Raw genomic sequence first — 18419 nt, 5'->3', positions numbered from 1 at the left:
TAACCAGATCACACTTGGTGTTAGATCTTCCTCACCTGGTGTGTCGTTTGTCTCTGTTGGGGTGTTCTACAGCAGAGGTGTTTAACCTGCAGCCCTCCAGAAGCTGTTTGATTCCAACTCCCATTGGCTCCAGCCAGCAGGGGCAGGGGCAACTGTACTCCAGCAATGTTTGGAAGGCAATACAAATATTTGACCGGTTACTTGACTAAGTATTGCCTGAGTTTGAACATACCTTTTCTCATAGTAACTTCATTTGCTGTATCATTCCAGCTCACCGGTAGAGAGCAGCAGATGTTCATTATTCTAGCCAGAACTATTTCCAAGAGCTGCGCTTGAAATGAACTGAAACTGACAGGAGCCATGTTCCTGTAGCTTCCCGTCTTGATTTTTTTTTTTTTAATGTTTCAGTAGTAAAAAAATGTGCTCGACACAGGGTAGTGTCTGAAAAGCTACTTGCCATTCTCCCCCTCCCCCCTTTTAAAAACCTATCGTCAAACACTCCAAAAGTCTCACCTTTCTATACCCCATTTCCACCTACAGTATTCTTGACAGCTATACTCTGTGTGAGTGAAGTATGTGTGTGAAAAAAACAACTCTGAAAAATGCAGGCATTAAACACACATTGAAGAAAACAACAAACAAGAACAGAAATCCAGAATATTCAGGAGTGCAAAAATGTCCGTTTATTGAAAAGTTCCACCACTCTTTCAAAATCACCCCACCCCAAAGCAGCTTCTTTCCTGATAGAAAGGTCCATCATAGTTTCCTCCATGTAATTATTCCTGCAGAACAGCTTCATGGCGTGTCTAGTTAAGTGAGAGCATGCAAAGAGATGTTCTTAGTGCCAGGGATGGCTATTCCTGCTGTTGATATGCCTCCGGCCAGGTGTGAAAATGCTCAAGTACAGAGCAGTTTTGTATGTTTATAGATGACTTCTCTGCCAGCTACATCCTGTTGTTGTTGTTGTTGCTGCTGATTCACCTGCCACAATATAGGCAGGAAGCATTGTGCTCAGGCCTGGAAGAATCAGGGAAGAATTTGTGTTTTCTCACCTTATAGTGTGAAGAAATTGAATAGGAACAGGGTCCTCTCCACTCTCACAATGCTAAAACCGTGGGCAATTTGGGACTGACAATAGGCGGCATTTACCCACCTAGCTATAAACTATGGAATTCATTGCCACAATATGTGGCCATGGCCACCAACTTGGGTGGTTCTAGAGTATTTCATGGAGGATAAGCTATTGATGGCCTCTAGTCACAAGAGCTGTATGCTCTTTCTGGGATCCAACACGTTCCTGGAATACCAGCTGTCAGGGAGCAACAGTAGGAGAAGGGAGTTCTTCTCATGTCCTGCCTGTGGGATTACCATAGACATCTGGTTGACCGCTGTGGAAAACAGGATCCTGGCAGGGCTGTTCTTCAGTTCCTCACGGTAACAATGGCCTCAGAATACTTGGATTTAGATCAGGAGTGACAGGTACCTGAGGAAGAAGGTGAAGAAGAAGAGGGTGGTGACCTAATGGAGCAGAGCCTGGTGGATGGGGCCCCCTGCCACTTCCAGACACATCTGGCTGTGCTGTAGAAGCAAGAGTCCTTGAGGCAACTTCTTCCCTGCCCATGGAAGCGAGGGCGCTGTCAGAAACCATGGGGGCCTCTCTTCCATCAGAGGACATGGGCATTCTGGGGCGCAGCCTGATATGCTGCTGTTGTCTCCCAGGGAGATGTGGCACATCAAAAGAAAAGAGGAGGTACATTCCCCACCTTCAGGCCAGGAGACAGATGGTTGTGAGTATTTCTGCATCTTCTGCTTAAAAGCTTGGCTAGTAGGCAGGGAAACTTATTGGAACAACTATGCAGCTCCTGTGCGGACCTTCTTGTTATTGATCGTGGACTTCTGATCTTTGGCCCTTGTCCTAGACTGAACCCTTTGCCTTGTAAGAGCCCCTGATCTGTATTCAACTCTTTTCATGCCGCTGAGTCTGTACTGTTAATCTGCTTTAATAAAGTACCTCACACTTACAAGAAGGTGCACCTACTGTCATGTGTTAGGCAGGAACCAGAACACTAATTGTCCACACCTTCCGTGTCCTAGGTATCACTTCCTCAGCAAGGGAACTTCGGAAGGTATTCAGCTAGTGTTTGCAGTTCTTGCCACCACTGCCGGGTCCTGTCTTATCCTTGTGATCCACTCCTAATGGGATCTGCCTCCCTTGCCGCTGCACAGGGAGGTGCTGACAGAGTCAATATGAGGAGGAGCCGTCAAACCAAGGGAAATATCCACAGGGACCAGCAGCGATGGAACAGCAGAGGCTCAGATAACATGCTGGGTTGCAAAGACTCCTGCATGACTTCCAACAGTGCTCAAAAGAACCCTTCCCTCCCCAGCTTTCCACTGTGGCCTCTTGCCAACACTAGGCAGATTACACTTAATGCCAACCCCAGGGCCTACCAGGCCAAACAAGAGCATCACAGTCGCTTCCCTGGGTAGGAGCTGTCTTGCTTTCTGGATGCAGACCACACCTCCTTTCTAAGATGCCGCATTTCTTTACATGGGAAAGGTGCAATTAGCCGCCGTACATATCCAAGTGTGTCTGCTTTGCCTTGTTTAACAGAGGAGAGGCCTTAATTAAAGACCCCCTGATGTTAGAAAGCCACATTAATTATTCATCCGAAAACATTTACATAGAGTCCCCCGTTTCCCTTCTTCAATAAATTATCAGCTTCACGTCTCCATAATTTATCAAAACGACTAAAAATACATTGTCTCGGCCCCCGTCACCTCCCTCCTTGCTCCGGCGTTGTGTCTTCAACATGTGATGGGTTTGTTTTCTTAATGGAAAGGTTCCCTGCTGCTCACAGGGAGCGGGTGAAAGGGGAGAGGGGAGGGTGGAGGAAAGGAAGATGGAAGGCGCTTCCACTGAACCAGCTGACAAGGGTGGTGGCTCTTCTTCCTTGGCCCATCAATCTGGCACCAAGATGGCGCTCTATGGTGGTCGGTGGCCATGCTGGGTGGTTTTGATGTAGAGGAAGAAGCAATAAAATGAGAAAGGGGGCAAATGAGAAGTCAAGTGTCTTTTGTGAAAGCCATAGTGCAGCCTTTGCCAATCTGATGCCCTCCAGATTTTCATCTGGGTGGGTGGCGGTATTCTGCAAGAATGCCAAATCAGCTTAAAATGTAAAACCTCAATTAGAAACCTGGAAATAGCAACAGTCTGGAAAAAGGTTTGGCACAAGGAACACAAAGCAGAGCTTGAGGAGGAGTAGAGATGGGAAAATCTTCCCGTTCAGGTTTCATTGATTTCTCATTTTTCCATTCTTAAGTTTAGTTCTCCAAATTGCAACATAATTTTGTGATTTTTTTTAAAGTTGCCATGAAAATTAACCATCATTTTTAATGCAAATGTCTTGAAATATACAGTGGTACCTCTGGTTATGAACTTAATTCGTTCCAGAGGTCCGTTCTTAACCTGAAACTGTTCTTAACCTGAGGTACCACTTTAGCTAATGGGGCCTCCTGCTGCTGTCGCGCCGCCGGTGCACACTTTCTGTTCTCATACTGGGGCAAAGTTCTTAACCAGAGGTACTACTTCCGGGTTAGCAGAGTCTGTAACCCGAAGTGTTTGTAACCCGAGGTGTTTCTAACCCAAGGTACCACTGTATACATGTGCACATTTTTTACAGAGCAATCTTCCCTGACGTAATGTATCTTTGTATACACTATTTTCATTAATATGTGCATTTATATGCACACTTTAACCCAGCACAATCATACCTTGGTTGCCAAATGTCTTAGTACTCGGACGTTTTGGCTCCTGAACACCACAAACCCGGAAGTAAGTGTTCTGGTTTGCGAACGTTTTTTGGAAGCCGAATAGCCGTTTTGACTGTCAGCATTGTTTCCAGGGCCAATCAGCCAATCAGAAGCCACACCTTGGTTTCCAAACTTTTTGGAAGTCGAATGGACTTCCGGAATGGATTCTGTTCAACAACCAAGGTACAGCTGCATGTGCATTTTGGCTAGCAAACTGCATTGCAAAATTCAGAAAACTGTGAATTTCAAAAGAGGACTGTGTTTCAGTCCTTGCATTGTTTTAGAAAGTGAGAAGGTGCACTGAATTTAATTTATCTCCCATGCCTAGATAAGAGCTCTGGGAGTTTCATCTTAAGAAAGCATGGAAAAAATGGTTTCTGGGACTCATTGCCACAGGATACAGCTGAGGCCAAAAATTTACTGTTATTTAAGGACACATATGAGACCTCTCTATGAATAATGACAACTAGAGTTTAATGCTACCAAATGTTGAAAAGGATATAAAAACAGATGCTTCAGGACTAAATCCAATCTCTAACTACTAGAGATTAAGATCTGACTCCTTGTAAGAGCAATTTATTCCCCATCTGCTGGCTGTAGGGAGCTTGCAGGAGATCTTCTAAAGCATCTGGTATTGGTCACTCTCAGACATAACCGTGGCCTGAACAGACATAGTTTCTGGGGAATTCATCATTAAGTTCCGAAAATAACCCCAGGTTGAAAGGTTATAAGCTTTTATAATGTATCCAGAAGATGGCAGGAGCAAGTGGGAAGAAAGCAGAATAGATGCATAGGTACATTTTTTTAATCGATTGTGAAACTTCTTATAGTACAGCTTTTCCTTTATGAGTTTGTCTGCTATGTAATTGATTTCTATCCCTTCCTTATAAAAGCAGATGATTGGAGTGGGGTGGGGAAATAAAACACAACATGGGAAGTTGCTTACATGGGATGACCACTGTGATAAATATCATTTAGAACTGAACGAGATGGTGTCTTGGTCGTATCCAGAAGGGCTGTTGTGCTGTGTTAGCAGCTCCACGCACTGCTGATTGGATTCAGGGCAGAACTTTTATATTAATCTTTCTTTCTGTTTCATTTAAACTTATATAATTAGAGGAGGTTTATGTCAATTAGAGGAGATTTATGTTTACAGTAATAGGACCAGAGTTATGGAAACCTGAGGACCATTGTGCCTATGCAGGCAGGTATTTGTTTACCTGTTCAGACAGTCAATTTTTAAAAACTGCTTTTGAGATACAAATTTTCCAAGCTTACACAAAACAACAGGTTGATTTTATTTATTTATTTTTAAAAGACATGTTTATTGTACCTGGTCCCATCAGTAGCCCAGAGGAGAGCGTCTGACCCATGGAAGTAGTGGGTGTGGTGACAGACGCCACTCAGCAAAATGTCACCACGCTTCTAAAAACAAACACCTGCCCTTGCCATGCGCTTCAGTATGTCCACAACTGGGTAACATAATTTTCTACTGAGTTTTATTCCGCCTTATCACATGTCTGAGGGAGGCAAAAACTCCAGATGGGCCCAGTTTGTCTGCAGGAAAATTCCTTCCCGGCTCCAAATACCACTGTTAAACAGGGGGCACAAGGAGGCAAAGCAGAATTAGTATACAAGTAAATCCACAGAATACAGAGAGGCTGGGTGGGCTGCTCTTCAGCTGACTGCATTGCTGTGGTTGGGCACAGTCAGCGTTTATTTCCAAGCGGTGGACCAGAGTGGAGGCTTCTCCATCCCGGCCTGCCACCCAGGCTCCACCCCTCAAGCTTCTGGATGGTAGCTGTGGATCAGGTAAATCCAAATTCAATCAGGGGAGTGCAGGCCACTACTTGGATCAGGAGAAAGTTGTGGGCATCACGTGAAGAACACACACACATGGGATGCCTTAAATCCACTTTAAAATGCCGTGCATACAGTTGTACCTTGGTTGTACCTTGCGACTGGAACGTTTTGGCTCCTGGACGCCACAAACCTGGAAGGGAATGTTCCGGTTTGTGAATATTCTTTCAAACCTGAACATCCAACATGGCTTCCACGATTTCCTGCAGCCAATCGGAAGCTGCGCCTTGGTTTCCAGACATTTTGGAAGTTGAACAGACTTCCGGAACAGATTCTGTTTGACGTCTGAGGTACAACTGTACGTTAGTATTTAGATATATGGTTGTGGGGATTGAAATGTCACCAGGTCACAAAATAGGGGTGTTTGTTTCCATTTTAGGGGGTGTGATTTAACCTCATAATATGGTTTTAAATGACGGGGTTATGGTGGGGCTTCTTATCTTTCACCTCCCCCCCCAACAGTTTTGAATGCCATGTGCAGATTTTATGCAAATCTATGCACTTTTTGATGTATTTTTGGGGTGATGCATTTCTTCTTTCTTTGGTGATGCAGAAGTCGCTAGCCAAGGAGTTGGACCTAGGGGTGAGGGAGACCTAGATTTAAATCCTCTTCTCATCCAGGAGGTTTTCTAGGTGGTCTTAGGTGAATCACAACTTCAGAGGGATGTTTTCAAGATAAAACAGAATAACACCCATGTTTGCCACCTGGAGGACCATGAATGATGTGAATCAATCTGCCATTCCACTCCCTTCCATCTTCCCAAAATGGACCAAACATTTTCCTAAAGCTGGAGTCTGTTTCCTCAGCTCTTAAGAGTTGTCTGTGTTCTTATTATGACAGGTAATGTATAGAAACGATTAAAAGTTAGATGTGAAATCAATATTTTGAAAATAGGTTTGACGCTTGCTCCTCAACATCATTTGTGGGGAGTGACTCCACCATTAGTATGAGGCACAGAAGTCTTGTTATTAGAAACTGACACTCCAGTTAATTCATCTGTGCTCTAGCTGACAAGGTGGACAAGTTAGCCCAGGGCTCTTCAGACGTTGCCATAATCTGCATAATAAACCTCTCAAAGTAAAGAAATCCTCTGAAGTGGACATAAGTAATCGCAGGTAGCTTGACTGGCTGAATGTCCTCTTATCCCAAGTCCGGAGGCAGGCAGGTGAAAGAGCAATAGAAGAAGCTGGATCATAGAACCACACAGTGTGCTTTTTATGAAATTTGAGTAAGAGGCTGCTGGGAAGCTACAAAGTGTTGGGAATTTCATTCCTCCGTGCTGCAGATGTGTGGGATTGTTACATGTCACATGTCTGTGTTTGCATTCCAGCAGTGATTGTTGGAGTCTTGTGAATGGAAGTTCCATTCCGTGTTGTTTTTGCAGTTCTTGTCTCCCCAAGGCAGAAAGAAGGGGAGGAGCCATGTTTTCTTTGTTCTGTTACGTTTGATTTTATATATAATAAATTAGGCTTAGATGTCACACCTCAAGACTCAGCTTCTGTTTGGACTCTGCTAGTGTTGTGTGCTCATGTCCTTGGATATGGGTCACATCAGTGCAACGGGACACAGGAGTGATGAATCATCCTGGGCGGAGCTGCGTTGTTTGAGAGGTATTGGCCTTAGTGTTTCCCAACACAAAGCTCATGAAAGCTTTTTTCAGCAAGTCAACATAGCAGTAATTATTTTCTTTTAAAAAAATTATAATCAGGGAATCAAGGTACTCATGGCTAAAAAAACTGATTTGTTTAATTCAGTGATGGAAAATGGCTGTATTCCTTGAGCTCTCACAGGTCTTTGGTTTCATTCGCACTGCAATTTATTCCATTTTCTCAACATTTCCCTAACTTTTAATTTCTGCATTATATGTGAGAGCAAATGTTTAACTACAAAGCTGAAGACTGGCATATCTGTCTGTTTGTCTTACTGCAAATGGGACCTACATTAACACGTTGGAGTGGAGTGTTCCTGCTTAGTGTTCCTGCCAATTAGGCAAATCTTCTTTCAGGGAAACTGTGTGTCATTTCCTCTCCCTGCTGACTTTCTAACTCACCCTCCCTCCTGCAACAGCCAGTCAGCTTTCCTTGACCACTGAGCATGCTCAGTTTTCATTTGGCTGTTTCAGATCCACCCCCTCCACATTTTTTGTACTTCTGCAAATCTTGGGGTTTTCCTCCATATGTTTGCATGCCAGTGTTTTGGCCAAGTGAGGTTCTACACCTCCGGGAACGGGTTTGATATCTGTATACAGGATATACTTTGAGGCGCCGTGATTCTGGAAAGAGAATATAGGACTTAGCTGCCTCCGGCAGGCCACAATTCAAATCCAATCAGCAAAGTCATTTAATCTTCCATCTTTGAGATAGCAATGGCATTGACCTCACTTGCAGAGCTGTGAGGCTGAATGAGGCTGTGATTATGAAACACATTAAAAATGCCAGAGCAACCACAAACAACTTTAAAACACCTGAATCTCAGAATGTTTTTTCCCCAAAGGGATCTTGTTGATTTCCCCCACATATTGCTTTCTGCAATGAACAATATTTTGGAAATTATGTGAAACTTCAATAGCTGGCTCACCCAAAGTAGCCATTTTGGACTTCCAAGAGGTACTTTGGCAATCTCTACACAGATTGCATGATAAACACTAAAACTCCAGCTGTTTTACTTCATTGCCAGAACTCTGCTGTTGATGTGGATGCTATGTATACATGAAGCAATCAAACATGATTTCTTTCCTGGGGAATTATTTCACCACTCATTCCCACTGCTGCCACTTCTCCAGCCCTTTCCCCTCCACGATCTAAGAAAGACTCCCCAGCTTTGGGGTTAGCAGCAGATCACAGCAGATGTATGTTCTTTAGGATTCGACCGCCATTTTGTTTAATTAGTCTTGACATGCTGCTGTTGCTGCTATGGGAGAAATGTCAAGAGAAATTAAACCAACTGGTATCACAAAGACTAAGGGGGGGAGGGGAGAGAGAAGCAAATTCAGTGTTTCACTTTCTGCAGTGAAGTTTGTGCCACTAACTCTCGCTGCTGATGGCTTTCAAGGAGAGAAAAGAAGTTGGAAGAGACCTAAATTGATGTGAAGATAAGACTGGATCGTTGTGAACCAGGTTCTTCTAGACCTGACTAATAGATGCAAATGCAGGACAACGTTGTAAGGTTTCAAAGCTTAGTGTGTTTTCAGAACTAACACATTACAATCTAAGGTGGACTCATAGGGCGAGATTAGTGTGTGAGGATTTCAAGTACAGCAAGATTGTTTGAACTAAACATATGGAGTTTTGTATTGGGATCCATACTTTCAAACTAAGTCATAAAGGATCCAGAGTTAGGGGATAGTGAAATGGCCAAATTTGTGGATTATTGAGGATGTGAAAAACCAAAGACAGCCAACTGCTTCAATAGAATCTCTCTCAACTGGTTGCATGGACAACAAAATGACAAACGGAGTTCAGTATAAGTGCAAAGTGGCACACATCAGGGCAATAAAACCTTACTAATATGCATGCTGGAAAGACATTCTGGGGTCCTGGTGGATATCTCACTGAAAACTCAGTGTGCGGCAGCTGTGGAAAAATCAAATTCCATCCTAGGGATTATTAGGAAAGGGGATGAAAATAAAACTGCCAGCATCATAATATCCTTATGTGGATCTGTGTTGCTACTGAATTTGAATGACTTTGGTCACTCCATCTCAAAAAGGATACTGCAGAGCTGGAGAAGGTACAAAATTATCAGGATGTGCAGCTCTTTCTGTACAAGGGAAAGCTAAAATCTTGCCCCATTTTAGTTTGGAGAGAAAATGGCTAAGGGTGGTGGTGGGGGAACATGGCTCAAGTGTTTAAAATGATGCATGGCGTGAATAGCTTTTCCACTCACACAGTTGTAAGAAATCGATCTTTTTGTGTGTGATCACCTACATTTTGTAACTCCTTGCCTATTGGTATCAGGCAGACGCCTCTGCTGTCCTTTTTTCAGTGCCTGCCTTAAACATTTTGTTTAGGCAAGACTACCCAGGTATGCAGATATTGATATGTTTTCATCTCTTTTACTGTTAAATTTAATTATTTTGAAATGTTTTAAATTGTTGTTAACTGAAATGAAACTGACTTCAGGATAGACAGAAGAAAATATTTCTCCCCTGCAACTCATGGTTAACTTATGGAATCAGATCCTCAGTGTGTAGTGATGACCGCTAGTGTTGATGGCTATGAAAAGGGATTAGACACATTCATGGGGGATGGCTGTATCAAGGACTACTGGCAGTATACCACTGAAGACCAGTTCTTTGGGAAGAACAGTGGGGAAAGGGGATGCTGTATTCAAGCTCTGTTGGTTCCTAGAGGCAGCAGGTTCGCCATTGTGATATGAAGGATGCTGGACTTGATGGACCACTGGTCTGATCTAGCAGGGCTTTTATATTCTTAAGCATGGCATCAGTAGATCCTTTCGGCAAGGAAGCTCTTTGTTTCAAGGACGCCAGTGCCACAGAACATAAGGAGAACATACAAGAACTGTATAAGATGCATCAATATTGTTCTTACAGTTAATTTTGAAAACAGCCTTGAATTTTTGCCTTAGCGTATGCCTAATTACTACACATATGGCTTGAACGCCACTGCGGGAGAATTTCTTTCAAATCTGCCATGCAGATAAATGTGCTCATTTCCCAGTAACATCAGGTATTTCAGTTTCAAATTGTTGTCTCATAATATTTCGCTGCTGCTGCTCAGTGCAGAAGCAGATATGCTGAATCAGTCAAGGCTTGGATGTTAGAAATGGGCAGAATATTCTTACAATGCTATTTCGATTTAATTGTGTGATATAAGGGCTATTCATTTTTTTTGTTGGCAGAAGAAGCCCTACCATACTCTGATCAAGTGCAATAAGTGGGGAGGGGGGAGAGAGAGAAATAGGTGAAGCAGATACTTTCCTCCATTCCCTGAGTTCAAATGCACCATCAATCCTTCCCACCCATCAGTTAAGGGCTTCCACAAAGGCTATTGTTTTTGCACCTAGAGGTCTGTGTTTTCCTATATCCCTGTGATTCTCTAGGTATGTGGGCTTTGCAAGAAGAGAGGCTATTCAAAATGTTGCCTGCAGACCACTGAAGAACTCTGGAATTTTATCTACTTATTTATCTACTTATTCAAGTGCAACATTGAGGGATTTTTTTATTTTATTTTTTAAAGAAAAGGTTTCATTCAGGATGTTTTTTAAAAAATCTTTCATTGCTCTGCTTTAAGAAAACAAACAACAAACAAAACCCAGAGCTTTTCAGAACTCTATAGGAAAAATTCTAGATGGCATCACATTATGATGCCTTTGGGAACTTGTATACGAAACAAAAATACGTACCACTTGGCCACCTCTTAATTATTTTAAGGTAAGAAAGAGACAACACCCTTCTCCTTTTCCACACCAAAAACAGGAAACTAATATGGATTTTGGAGTTGGCTGGCTTCATAAAGGTCTTGCCCTATTATGGTTTATGGAGGAAAATGAATCCCTTTTACTTCCTCCACAAAAATACATGGACCTGTTCTACAATATGGCATATGTCATTCATTCTGGAGGGGGTATTGCACCTGAAAATATCATCTGCTTTGGCCAAAAGTGGGGGAAGTCATAGTCATTTTAGATTGACCATTGTAGCAGAACACAAGTAGTTTGGAACCTAAATTACAGAGCAAAGCAGAGAAAGCACAGAACAATGCAAAAACAGAACATTTTCTCCTTTTTTAGGTGAATCTTGGGGGAGTGCACGCCTCTAAGATTTACATTCCACCTAACTAAAGGAAATGAAGGTTAAAGATTTGGATGCATTTTGATACTGTGGCTCAAGAAACAAAGATAAATTCAAGGTCCAAAAAGGCTTGAGACTCATTGGCAGCAAATCTTTGCAACAGCGATGGTAAACTGTCACTCTCTGAGATGCTTCCCATCTCTGGCTTAGCAAAGAGGCACATGAAGAGGGACCCATTTGAGCCCAATATACTCTAAAGCCAGAACAGTCAGGTATGAGTAATAATAATGGGCTGGTAGATACAGGAGTTTTAGAGGAGTATTCCATTAAATCATTGTGCTAGTGGAAGGTAGCACAATTCCAATTAGTGCAACATGCTTTTCCTCCCTCTTCTCCTCCACATGCCCCCTACATCCTCCTCATATCTGTTCTAGAGGGTCAGAAGAACACCCAGAACAGTGTGCAGGGAGAGTAGAGAGAAGATTGGAACCATCTCCTTAGTGCTACATGAAATGCAACCATAGAATTTGGCATGAGGAGGGTTGGGAATTTTAATATTGTAGTTTAGCCCTCAGGCAAGCCCTATCTTTTCAGATTCAGTTTCTTCCTTAAAGAAATGTGAACTGAGTGTTAACAAAAGCTACACACTCAAGGATCACTTCATGAAAATTAATAATTTACACTTCACATGCATTCAGGATCCTGAATGAGTATACATCCAATCTAGATGGCTAAAAAGCAGTAAGTACCAGTGTCACGTAATGGTTAGAGTGTTGGACTATGACCTGGGAGACCAGGGTTTGAATCCCCACCCAGCCATGAAGCTCACTGGGCGACTTTGGGCCAGTCACCATCTAATAGCCTAACTTGCCTTGCAAGGTTGTTGTGAGGATGAAATGGGGGGGTAACCATGTACACCACCTTGAGCTCCTTGGAAGGCAAAGGTGGTGTAGAAATGTAATAAATAGATAAAAGATCAGAACTCTTCCCTCATGCATGTATTCGCAATGCAGATGGGTATGCAGAGGGATATGGAGATGTATCTGTCAGTTTGCATTTCTTAGTGCAGAAAGTATTGATCTGATGTGTAGAGATCTTTCCTATTCTAAATTAATTCAAGAGGGTTCTGGAAGCTTCTAGAAGCTTCTCTGTGTGAAAGAAACAAGCAGAAGGTTCATGATGTTTGGGTTATTCCTTCAGAGAAGCTGAGTACAGCTGGTTTAAACTGGCTCTCTTATCTCTTTCTGTCAAGGTCATGCTGACTATAAAAGCAGGGCCAGGAGGAGTCTGGATTTCACTTTCTCTATCTCTTTTCCTTCTGGTGTGGTGTTTGGTATATAAAGGTAAAGGTAAAGGTACCCCTGCCCAAACGGGCCAGTCGTGTCCGACTCTAGGGTTGTGCGCTCATCTCACTTAAGAGGCCGGGAGCCAGCGCTGTCCGGAGACACTTCCGGTTCACGTGCCCAGCGTGACAAAGCTGCTCTGGTGAGCCAGCACCAGCGCAGCACACGGAAATGCCATTTACCTTCCTGCCATAAAGCGGTGCCTATTTATCTACTTGCACTTAGGGGTGCTTTCGAACTGCTAGGTGGGCAGGAGCTGGGACCGAACGACGGGAGCTCACCCCGCCGCGGGGATTCGAACCGCCGACCATACGATCGGCAAGTGCTAGGCACTGAGGTTTTACCCACAGCGCCACCCGCGTCCCGTTTTGTATATATTGTTAAGGTTTAGACTTATTGTAAGTTATTGTAAGTTTAAGTTAAGTTGGCTGCAACTGGATTTCTTATGGACAGTGCCAACCCTGAATACATTGGATTTGTGACCATTATGCTCATTTGCCTTCAGCAGCAGTAAAGCATACAATTGCCTCTGGTCTATTTTTTGGAGAATCCTGCAACGTGTTCAAGATGTTACTCTGCTAACTACACGTTGGAGTTCTGCTCTGGATCAATATTGAGTAGAATTCCATGACAGTATCCAGTGCTTTTTTTCTGGGGCTGCTCCAGGTTATGCAGTACCAGCTACCTTTTCCTCCCCACCCCCCATGTGAAAAATGTGGCACTTACCGAAACAACTTCATTCTGAGTACTGCCACCTTTTTTTCTTTAAAAAAGCACTGGGTGTATCCATCTTTATCATTGTGAGTCTAGGACTTGAGAGCAAACGTGATTCCATATGAATTTCTTTGTAACAATAATTAAATAGTGATCTTGTGTATACCTAAATGGTGGAATATTTAAAGGAACAGAAATCTGAATCTGCATGCAAGAGTGCACAAGGCCAGACAGCTGCTTGTCAGATTGGAGCACAAGCAAGGCTATGTTATGGGTCTTAAGTGTTTGTGACATAGGGGTCAGATGCTAACGCTGTCTGCTGGGATGCAGTGTCGTGCTGCTGACTCACCCTGGAAATCAGATTAAATAGATGCTATTAGTTCCCATGCAGGAAAGTCAAAGCTCTTCAACGTCAGAGGGAGGCTGCAGGTAATAATCCTAGTCGAGCTGCTGCCATAAGGCCAGCAGAAGTGGACAGGAGGGGTGGGCGGGCTTGGTGACCCCTTTTCAAATTCCTGCTCGGCTGGGAAGCTCTCTCGGCATCTTTGCACAATGCAGTAGCTGCAAGTCTAGCCACCTTGCCTCATGTTGCGAGAACAGATGAGTCAGTCATAGTAAGGCTTTTTGTATACCGAAGACTGCTATAGAATGAAATGGCAATGAATGATGGTGTAAGTTTTCTAGAATCATGGAATCAATGTTGACAGGGGTCTTGTAGGTCAGCTAGTCCCAGCCACTGCCCAATGCAAGCAATCTGGAGGTCAGATCATCCCCACCAGAGGGTAGGCAAGCCTCTGGTTGAAGGCCACAGGCTCTCACCATCCCATAAGGGAATCTGTTTTATTCTTGTGAATCTGCTTTGTTTTCAGGTTTAGTAAACACACACACACACACACACACACACACACACACACTATTGTTGTAGGCTGTTTTGGATGGACTGTATATAATAAGTGGCATGTAATCTATTCATTTTTTGAAAAAAAGAGTGTCTCTAAAAGCTCAACCATAATCTACTCTTTAGTAAACTTAACCCCATAGTATTTCCCTTCTTCTGTTTTTAAGCTTTGGCATAGTTTTACGAGCTGCAAAGGCATTTCTGGGAAAACAATTATTTTCCATTTAATTAATTATTTCTACAATTTATATAGCACTGAATTACAATTATCTCTAAGCTTAAGAAATGCAATAGAGATGAAATCAGTTAAAAATTAACTAGAAAATTAGAAATGATTTTAAATGCCTGTGGGGCGGAGTTTTCACTAGGGGCCAGCAGTTCAACTGGGTGGGGACTTGCCTGACTTCTGCTGAAAGGAGCTCTTCTTGTGATGAACCAGGTATAGAAAGTTAAGAAGATTGACCAGGGATCAGGTTCTGTGAAGGAAATGGATGGGAGCTACACTGATGATGCATGAAAATGGCTCATTGATAATTTTAGTGGCTGGTAACGTTAGAACAGCAGGTTTTAATAAGTTTAATCAGCAGGTCAGTCACTGAAAGCCTGGGTTGATTAATCATTGCAGACCATTTTAATCAATGCCAACAAATTAAATGGATGGGGCTGCGAGCTAAGGCTGTATTTTTAATTTTTTTTAAGGCAGTCTAGATTCTGGTGTGCTCATCATAGTCTGCTAAGGCAAAGATAACATTAAAGAGGACACTGTACAGTAACTTTTAAAATAAATCAATAAATTGTAAGTTGTCTCACATTTCCTTTTAAGAACACCCCCAGAGATGAGAAAGTAATCAGTGATGGGAAAGAATCTGAAATGCATGGATTGGGGTTGAGCTTGCATTTCATGGCTCTGGTCCTAGTTCTATTTGAAATCAGACACAGATATCTATGAAGCTGGGCGGAGGTGGTCCTTAATGGATATTTTTGGCCTGTGTTTCTCCACTCTTTGCCATCCGTCCCCACTTTCAACATGCCAGAAGCAAGGGATGGCAGCAGAATACATCATCCCAGGGAGGCAACAGCTCAGGTGAGAGGGTTAGAGATAACACAGGGAGCCACAGCTAATTTGAAGTGGGGAAGGTTCAGCACCATGGACAGTTCTGCAAGTACTGATCCAGTTTCTTGGTATACATTCAGGACCATGGATAACAATCATATGACCAAGGTAGGATACACATTATCCCAGCACTAGTCTACAGTAACTGCCAGGGTTTTTGTTAGGCTGACCAGGAGAGTCCATCCCCCTCCCAAATGCTGTATCTGGTTGTCTTAAAGAACCTGCATTTTTCTCTGCAGTTGCTGGCTCCTTCTTGGAGGTGAAGACAGTAGTATGGATGAGCTGGTTGGGAAATGCTCCCTCAGCGTCCTTCAGCACTCTAGAGGAGTCTGAGGACAGTGGTGTGTCCTCATATTTTGTACATAGGGTGCAGAATCCAGGTGGTGTGCTCGACTTGGGAATTATCATGGAGCAAGTCTGACTCCTTTGTGCTGCTGCTCCTGGAGAGTTCAGTCACTGGACGTTCTTGTTCAGGGGCTGCAGGTGGTTATAGTAGTGGTGGGGCCTGAAGATCTGACTGCACCCAGGGACACTGGGGCTTATGAGAACTGCATATCCCTTAGTTCCCAATGATGGAATGGAATCTTACAGTGTTGAAAGCCCTCCTTGCCACCAAGGCAAGGCCTGGGGAAGGCCTGGGAACATCACAGAGGATGCTAGAAGTTGCTGCCACAGGCATTATGTGATATATGTATGTTAGTGAGCAGAACTGAGTGAAGTATTATGAGTCACGGGAGTGTGGAGTGTGTGTGTGAACTTAAAAGGGACTAGTTTATTTCTGCTTGCTATTTTGTTGATATTGTTTTATAGATTATGAATTGATTTGTTAATAATTTAATATGACTTTTGCTTTAATTGTGATTTTTAGCTTTTTTCTTTACTTTCTTCTTTGTTAACCATGTTTCATAGATTGTATTGTTTCACCAATGATTTTTTCTATGATTTATGCTATGTTTGTGATGTTCTATCATATTATTGCTATTTATTGCTTGTAAGATGCTTTGGGATTCACTCGAATGAAAAGCGGCATAAAAATATTGTCAATCAAACAGAACCAGTCATGCTCCTGGTTAGATCACTGGGAATTCAGAATGGGGCCCAATTTTCAATTGAGTTTATTTTGGACAGGGGTGCAGAACTTGGGCTGGGGGCTAAATGTGGCCCTCCAGGCTTCTCTATCTGCCTCTCAAAACTCTCCCCTTTGCTATTTGTGTGCTTTTTAATCAATGGAAAAGTGAGAAACGTGCGCGCACACACGTAAAATATCCCATTGGGCTCCTTTGGCTTTCTCTGACCCATCATGTACATGCTTCTCCATCCTGTCACAAAAAAACCCACCATTTCAAACACTTGCTGAAATAATATTGATTTATTGAGTTAACTTAAGTGAGCATTGCCTGCTCATTTCTGGGTTTTAACTTATTTACAGTGTTACTTGCTTGGGGATTCTTAATGAGTAGGATGATAATAGGTTTCGGCAATTATGAGGCCTCTTGGTATCTGTGTTTATGGGTAGGTGGAAGCAGCAATTGGAGACAAACATTTCAAAGCTCAAAAAGCTGCTCTCTTGCTTCCTTTTCACCGAGCATATTCCTGGTAGTCATTATCTTCCGCCACAGAAATAAACATGTGTATGAACATGGAGCAGTGGTGGGGGACCTCTGGTTCACAGACTTAAATACCCCACAGGCTCAAGTAGGCCCAACCAGGCCCTAATTTGGCCCACCAGGCCATTTCCCCCCAGCTATGCCCACTTGCCTCACATATATAATGGGGAGGTGTGTGGCTATAAAGGAATGATGGGAAGCCTTGAAGCATGCTCCTAATTGTTCCTTGCACTCAGATCAGATTCACTCTGAAGTTTTTCAATTGCACTTGAAGTCACCGCAGGTAACCTCATGGGAAGTGGCTGCAAACCTGGTTTCAGCAGTGATCTTTCTTTTGAAGCCCAGGTTGAACTCAAGCTATGCTGCAAAGGGAAAATTAGTGAACGGATATTATAGTGGCAACTAGTGATTGACAGGTGGACCTACCTGTCAAAGTGGCTTGAGGTGCATGGGGAAGCTTGGGATCCTGGTTTTCTGTGAACCAGGAAGTAAAGGAGGACCCCACCCCTGGCATAGTTTTCAGGATTGCTCATCCATTGTGATGCCCACCACCAAAGGAATGTGATGACCCAAGCAAGATGGAGACCAATAGGCTCAGAGTTCTGGAGTAGACTGGAAGCAAAGGGAAAGCAAAATCAGGACATTGGACAAAGGTGGAGGTTCAGGACCATGGATAGCAGCCTGCAACTGAGGAAGGGAAGTTGTCTCAGCAGGGTCTTGAAGCAGCTGGTGGAGGTTTGTAGTCTGGGCTAGGAAGTCAAAACGGCTCATTCCCCACCACAGCCAGTTAAACAGGAAGTGCCATTTCTTGCAACTGTTGTCTTTCAAGTTGCAGCGAGGTTTCAATTTGTAGGGGCTCCTTTGGGGAAAACTCCTCAGATCTTTTGTCATCCTCTGAGGACTCTGCCATACTATCATCGGAGACCAAGGGAATATGTTTTTCAGGGGATGAGATACAGGCTCCAGTACTGTTGTAGGAAGCCTCTGAATCTGAGGATTCCTCATCCCCACGAGAGTTACTTTTTTCTAGTAAACAGTTTGTTTTAAAGGGCTTTGGGACTCACTGCTGAACTTTTTTCCTGGTACCATAATATTTCAGGAGCAGCCCTTAAACTATAGTTGGAGACCATGTTAACCTTATTTAGAAGAAATGTTCTTACATCAAACCAATGCATGAGCAAGGAGCATTGCTGCACTGACTGCTCCCACCTTAGCATTGCACATGCCAACTTGTGCCACCCCCTGATGCCTACACACTCTTGTGCCTGCTGCACCCAAGGAAGCTGCCATGGTGAGTGACTTTTGTCAGGACAAGTG

The 18419-nt window shown here is 43.3% G+C and overlaps 1 long non-coding RNA gene across 1 annotated transcript; it reads right to left on the bottom strand.

The window, feature by feature from the left end:
- Positions 1-1122: 1122 nt before the first annotated feature.
- On the bottom strand, positions 1123-17618 carry LOC310704945. Its single transcript, XR_014525108.1, has 3 exons — positions 17529-17618; positions 1764-1920; positions 1123-1483 (listed from the first exon to the last, which is right to left on the bottom strand). It is a non-coding gene; the product is annotated as an uncharacterized lncRNA (long non-coding RNA).
- Positions 17619-18419: the final 801 nt, after the last annotated feature.

Source organism: Podarcis liolepis (assembly GCF_965112155.1).
Source record: "Podarcis liolepis genome assembly, chromosome: 4".
Classification (NCBI taxonomy): Eukaryota; Metazoa; Chordata; class Lepidosauria; order Squamata; family Lacertidae; genus Podarcis; species Podarcis liolepis.
This window is presented reverse-complemented; position numbering and strand designations above follow the sequence as displayed.